Raw genomic sequence first — 7,529 nt, 5'->3', positions numbered from 1 at the left:
TTTATTATTGATCAACCTAACCGGTACTTTGTTTCAAACTAGGCTATCCCATTGCTGTTTTTTTTAAATTGAATAGTTGCGCAATAGCACACTATAAGACCCGCAGCAGCCTTTATTCAGTAGTGCACTAATCAAACCCTAACCTATATTTGACGGGTTTAATTTACAATTGTCCACTATTTCGAATTGGAATAATATGATGTTTTGACTACATGATGACATGATAAAGTCGAATTGAAGAAAGGAAAAAAAAATTGAAAAAATTTTGTTCTTGGAAAAAGGTTAAAATAAAAAAATAGTAGATAAAACGAAGAATAAAATAGTAATGATAATCAATGGTAGCTATGTGCTAAACAAAATATTGCCAATTTTCATTTAAATGGAAAAAAAAATTTTATTACCGTAGAATCCTGACAGTTTAACCTTCACTTCCCCATTCAGCCCGGTTCAACCATTGACGTATGCCCAAAATAATCTCGAAGGTGGACACCCAGTGGCCTTTTTATTTTAAAATGGTATTATGTATTATTTGAAATTTTACCTTTCCTTTATTACTTCCACCAAATGCCCAGTCAGCTTTCCTGCTGACTTTCTTTTTATTTAGCGGTGGTGGTATATCTCTATTACTTTCATGAATAAAGAATAAATTAATCTTGTGCATTGTCTAAGTTTAATATAAATAATACCACAGTCCCAACTAATTTGTGTTGTTTTTGTTGAAACATCTTTGTCTTCAGCCTGAACAACATCACCAAGATGGTAATTATCCGATGTCTGTTGGTGTACACGTTGCTGATGTCCATTGGTCAAGGCTGACTCACAAAGAGTGTGAACGTGACACAATTTGGCTCTTCCCTAGCAAGACAAGTTTTCTCTAATCCAAAAACGATTAATACAGGGTTGTAGATCTTTTTACGCTGATCATTTTTAATATAGGGTTTAGGGTGTGCAAATGAGCGGGAGTGTCCGTAAAACGGGTGTCCGTAACATGGGGCCGTATGGTGTGGCTCAGGTAAACCCCCCTTCACTGTCCCCTCCCCCATGGGTACGCGCAATCCCCCCCGCCCGACCCCCCTTCTGGCCGGCTTGGGCAGCGCGTCAGTTCCGTAAAACTTGAAACTTTGTACGCGTTTTACGGACACTCCCGCTCATTTGCACACCCTAAACCCTATATTAAAAATGATCAGCGTAAAAAGATCTACAACCCTGTATTAATCGTTTTTGGATTAGAGAAAACTTGTCTTGCTAGGGAAGTGCCCAAAATTTTTATTTAAACAACAATATCTGGTGAATATTATTTTCGTGGTATCGTTAAACAACGACCAGTGTGACTCAGCGCGGCCACCGGTTTGATCCAATTTCTATACACCTAGCAACTTCTGCAACATAGGAATTCTGAATCTGAAAAAAACAACATTATTTTAAACAAGATTTGGTGCAAGATTGCCTCAAAGAGGGAATACTTGTTCGAAATTATCAAGTAGAAAAGGAAAAGGCAGAAGAAAATGGATTAAAATGAATGACGATATGCATTCTATGAAATGATGTGAAAAAAATGGACCGAAAAATAAGGTGAACTAGTCAAACGGTGACATGTTGTCGATTTCATCATTCGATTGCATTACGCTTTCCCTACAAATAAATGTGTCGAAGTAAAACTGGGTTTGCAATATCATAAAACTAATAGAACTTACGTCAATCTTTGTTCCGTATCTGCGTTGACCGACCGTGAAGATCGAGGATAAAATCCGTGGTTCGGCTCAACAAGAATTGGTTTTATAATTCTTCGGTTTATTTCCTGAAAATAGAATAGAAATGTATGTATGCCAGTGAGGGCCAATCAACAAACCAATATAAAAAACGCAACCAATATGATCGTGAAGGCATTCTTTTTTATCGTACAGTACCCACCCAAAAGAATGTACAGTTGTACATTTCCCCTTTCTTTTTACATGGCGTCTTATTGGCGCTACGTCCCCCTAGTTTTTTATTTTTATTTGTGGTTTAACTGTAAAAGCTACATTAATTTTAAAAATAGCTTTGTACTCAGCGATGAAATTGCTATCATGCGATATCTGGCACATATTTTTATATTTATAACCCTGAACGGTATTTATGCGTTCACCTGTACATTTTTTTACGTTTCCTCGTTTAGCGCCGCCATTTACTTTACAGGCATTCCCCCCAAAAATAGCCCTTTTTTATTTTGTCTAGAACTTTTTAAGTAGAACTAGAAAAAACATATCGTTTTTTCCTTTATTAAGTAAAAAAGACAATATTTCTAACAAATAATCAAATATTTTAAAAAATACCTTCACATTTTTTAATTAAGTGTTGTTATACTTGAAATATTTTTTTCAAGAAGCCTGGAATTGAAGTTATGGTAGGTAGTCGTAAGTTTCGTTTTCCCCCCACCAGGGTCACAGGAAGCTTCCACTATCATAATGCAGTTCATGCATCGAAATCTGCAACAATCACACCTGATGGAATTTATTGAAAATATACTGTTATTATTATCTAATTGCGTTCCACGAAGCCTCTCAAATATTGAAAATTAAACAGCACCTGATTTCCTATCCTTAACAAAATTGTCAGATAGGTTGTGTCCGTCGCAGCGTCTTCCGTATCAATTGAGCGTGCTTTTACGCTTCCGACATTATGTCGGCTAAGAAAAATGGAATAAAGCATGATTTGTTTGACAATTTAAAGTCCATCAAATGTAATGCTCCACATGCTCAAAATTCTCAAAACAAGATGAACATCAAGTAGAATTTCTTCTAAATTTAAATCCTAAGATACCACAAAAATAAATATTGTGGTATCTTACCTTATTCTTATCTTATTATATTTATGTTATCATATCTTATATCTTAATTTTGTAAAGCTTCATATATAGTAAGTATTTGTATCTTCAGGCAAAATTAAAGATAGGACACACGGGTTCAAATCCAGGGAAAGGAAAGATTTTTCATTACTCTCTAACGTGCCTTAGCCAGAACGTGCCTGGGAGTCCCACTTGAATTGATTCGAATCGATTAGAATTGTATTCATTTAAAATCAATTTTTGGAAAATAATAATATTTAGTTTAATTTCAGTTCGCGAAATTGAAATTTAGGTTAATCGAATTGGACTATTTGAGACTGGATAATTATTGATATTTACATGAATATTCATGGTTCATCCGTAAAAATATTTATAACAAATTATTACAGATATTTGTGTCAATTCATAATAATATTGTATTTAAACGTGCTGAAAACTGTGAAATCAATTCTTTTAGAGCAGTAGCTACTGGCTTAGCAGTAATCTTGCTTGTTTTCAAGTTGTAGTCATATTTTAGGCCAATGTTAGTCTCCCTGAGTTTCTGGTATTATTTTGGCGTTGGCCCACCAACGCTCGAAGGCGTGGTTTGCCAACTACAAACCAATGCCATTATTTTAAAATGGCACATTTTTTGCTCACTTTACAAAAGGTATGGTACACCGCACTTCATGTACTGGAGTTTGGGTGGGAAAAAATATTTCTAACTGGAAAAGGAGTGGTTCTACGTCAAGTGTTGACCAAAGCGGTGAAAAAAATAGATTTTTGAATTCAAGTTTAATTTCGATTAATTTTTCTACGGTTTATTTAATAATGTTAAAACAGCGTTTTGTGGATCCGTAATACTGTGGATTTCGTTTAAATATTTTAAACCGAGGGGTTGCCCACTCTTTTTCTCGATGTGCAGTCCTCGAGAAAAATGTAGAAAAAGCTAGAAAAAGCTAGAAATTACGGTTACAAAAAATTACGGAAATTTCGAAAAAATTCTGGAAATTTAAAAACAAAGCTTTAAAAACGTCTAATTATGATCATTTTTTTTAGTTATAAGTGATTCTGGTGAATTACCCGTGAAATATAATTACATTATTATATGTTCTTGACAAAATGTCATTATTGTGAAGAACTCTTGTTATTACGTAATTGTCAACGCTGTAATCAATAATTCAATTGCAGACGACGATTTGCTCATCACGTGAAAGTGAAACTAAATTTTTTTTCTTGAAGCAGTATTTGTAGATATTATGGGTGATCAAGACGATTTTGACGTTTTCAACCTTCTTAAGAGAAATGGACTAATTTTGGCGACATATATGGTTAATATTTTAAAAGACTTGGGATATAACGACCTTAGAACTCTAGCTCAAGTTGAAGGAGCAGAACTGATTCATTATGTTATGATTGAGTCCTTTGGTTTAAATCAAGAGTACTTGGATCTAACAGACGAACAGAAAAAAACATTACTTGGCCCGAAGTGCTGGAAAAACCCAAGTAACTTCAAATTTCAAGCAGGAGAAAAGGCTGATATTTCGTCTCTGAAGCCTCTATGTTTAGAGTTGTTGACAAAGATTCCCCTAGTATTCCCAATTCCGAACACAAAATCACAGCAAACATCCCTTAAAGTTTCAATGAGGACTGCCGGTCCCATTCCTTTACACACTGCTTCACTGAAAACTGCTAAGAATGAGACTGTAGATGTTACGAAAAAAGGAATTGAGGCCCATTTCAATGGTTGGTGCAGTAAAAGAGGAAACCTTATGTATAGCCCTGAGAACTTTCAGGTAAACAATTCCAATGTACTTGACTGCAAGCTCTGCCACCACGGATACAAGTTTACTCTTGGAGTTAATGGCTATTGGAAAGCAACTACCTTTCTTCAACACATATCCTCAAAGCACCGTCCTTAAAACTCAGGTATGACAAGTTTCATTTCGTTATTGACACAAATTTTTTTATTTAAATTTGATTCTAAAGATGAACGTAGCAAGCAGATTGGACAAACTTCTGATTTAACGATAGAGAAGACCACAAAAGGGAAGAGGCACAGTGTTGCAGGTAACTCAGGTTTTTTTTATTCAGAAGATTTTATATTTAATCATTGATAATAATTTTTTTAAATTGTAGATCAAGTCTGTTTGCCTAAAAAGAGATCTGTGACTGCCAATGGGACGGGAATGGATGCAATGAAAAGTGATACTAATATTAATTCACATTTTCATTTTGTCATTAAAGATTTTATTCTTTTATGGATCCGATGGTTACGATTCATCAACCGTTGAGCAGTGATGAAAGCGACCAGGAGAATGATCCACATATCAGCCAAGATGAGAGCAACGCAAATGATAAAAACAAGAACTATGGTGGTTCTAGCAACGACGAATCAACCGAAGAATCGAGAAAATTAACGACTCAGGAGATGAAGAACTGGCCAAGGAGAAAGAGGCAAGCAAGAAAAAGAATTCTGATAAGAATAAAAAAGTCACAAACAGCCGTCCCTTGAAGAGTAAACAAAACATGGCAAAGGGAAATAAAAATTCTAAAAAGTGCTCGTTTTCTACCACTGCTCATTTAAAAGTTACCTTGAAACCCAAGAAAATAGATCAGATTTGTGACGATCTACCATGCTACGCGTCGGTGCTTACGACCTTTATCAGTCTCTCATATCAAATAATTTGAAAGTCACAGAAGAAATTGAATCTCTCTCTAAAGCCTCACTTACACTAGGTTTTTTTCTTAAGTTCTTAGTTTCTTAATTTCTTAATTTCTTAAGAAATTAAGCCCAGTTCTTAATTTTACAACTGACACTTAACCCAAGAACTAAATTTTTAAAATGACAAAATAAGGCAGTAGCTATTAAAGAGGTGTGAATTTCTGCAAGCAGACGAAATGCGCACCGAGGTGACAGTCAAAATTGTCAAAAATTCAAAATGGATGACTACAATTTTATTACAATTATTAGGCAATCCTTTGGCAATAGAATAATTTGCACGGGCATGCACAGTAACATCTTTGTAATCAGCACGAGTAATGTCAAATAGCACTGGGTACTGTGAAACACTCTGGATGAGTAATTCAATTGTTTCTTCATTCCATGAATATGTTGAAACCCTAGAAAAACACACTAAAAAGATAAGTTTTTGTTAATATGAAGTAAATCAAATTTAAAGTAAACTTTTCTTGACTGAATAACTAGAACCACTTGATTTGGATGGACCGTTTACATTGCTCTTTATAGGAGATAATTTAGTTGGTTTTTTAACAGAATTTTTGGGGTTTGAATTCAGATTTTTAGTGTTTCCATTAGTTTTTCCTGACATTTTTATTAATAAAAGATTTTAAAAGCCAGCTCTCGATTAAAAACTACTCAGACAAATTCAGGCCAGCAACAAAAATAACAAATGTAGCCAGTTTTGAGGTGGTACTACTCTATTAAAAAATAGAAACAAAACACACCCCTCGACTATTTCTATTGGCTGGAGCTTAAACTTTCTGAAAGTTTAATAACTTAATAGCTCAAATATCAAAACAGTTTTGATATTTGAGTTCTTAAACCTTAGGTTGTTAAGTAGTTAAACTTCGAAAATTTCCTAGTGTAAGTTGTAAAATTAAAAGCTTAAGAACTTAATGTCTTAAAATTAAGAACTTAATTGCTTAAAAAAACCCTAGTGTAAGCGAAGCTTAAGAGAAATAAGGAGCTGAGCCTTAGACTGAAAGAAATGGTCCTCGCATTCAAGCAGCAAGAGCTTAAAAATCCTTTCAGCGTCCATCAAGAATCCGAAGTGGATACCCCTTATCTTCTGAAGCGGATGATGAGTCAAGCAATCTCAGAAACTTCTAAAGAGAAAAAAGGCTGCCGTTACAACGACAGCGTGCTTCTTGATTTTTCACTCAGTATTTGGAACCTCGGTGAACGACACTCGTACGAGATCCTATATGATAATATGCCGGGTGTTTTCCCTTCTCCCACTCGCATTCAAGGAAAGCTGGCGAAATATAATTCATCGTGTGTTCCAGGTATGCGTGTTCAAGCGGACGTTTAATTTGGAATTTTATAAATTAGTCCCTTTTCTTCAGTTTCTCATTTAGGCGTTATCTATCTTGAAACGTTATTGGATATCATCAAAGAAAACAATTATTCCAAGAAGGTGCCCGTTTCTGAGGAGGCAACAGCAATAATCTCAAAAAGAGAATACCATTCGTGGTACAATTCCATCCCCGGGGGAAGCTTACCACTGGAAGAAACGGGCTTACCAGATCCTGATGGGGGCGTCGCTCCTTTGGCAATGGATATAATCCAATACTTTAAGTTCTATCCAGCTGCGTCAGTTCAATTTGTCATCATGGCCTAGCCGCTTGCAGATTCCGCACTCCCGTTTAGGATTGGAACTTTTGTGAGCAACAACAAGATGACATCTCGTGATGTCAAAAGAAAACACGCCTTCATTAACAAACGCTTTAAAGAAGCTGGTCTGGAGAGGGTTATATCTGGGTCTGATGGAGACACTCGCGAGATGAAGTTTATGCTCCAGCACCTGGGGTTTAGTACTTGTCTATCTAATTTGCCGCACTCGAAGAACTCGGACGAGTACCGCTTCTTCAAACTTTGTCCAGGACTCGCGTGCAATATTTTGGAGACTGATTTTGTAATTTAAGACGTCCCTCACATAGCTACTAAACTAAAAACGAAGCTTTTAAAGCCTGAATTAATCCC

At 35.6% G+C, this 7,529-nt stretch overlaps 1 pseudogene; it reads left to right on the top strand.

The window, feature by feature from the left end:
• Positions 1–4,030: 4,030 nt before the first annotated feature.
• LOC116926702 lies at positions 4,031–5,435 on the top strand (annotated as a pseudogene).
• The last annotated feature ends 2,094 nt before the right edge of the window (positions 5,436–7,529 follow it).

The sequence above is a fragment of the Daphnia magna genome, linkage group LG7 (assembly GCF_020631705.1).
Source record: "Daphnia magna isolate NIES linkage group LG7, ASM2063170v1.1, whole genome shotgun sequence".
NCBI classification, from domain to species: domain Eukaryota; kingdom Metazoa; phylum Arthropoda; class Branchiopoda; order Diplostraca; family Daphniidae; genus Daphnia; species Daphnia magna.
The sequence above is the reverse complement of the archived record's forward strand: the minus strand, read 5'-3'. Positions and strand labels throughout refer to the sequence as shown.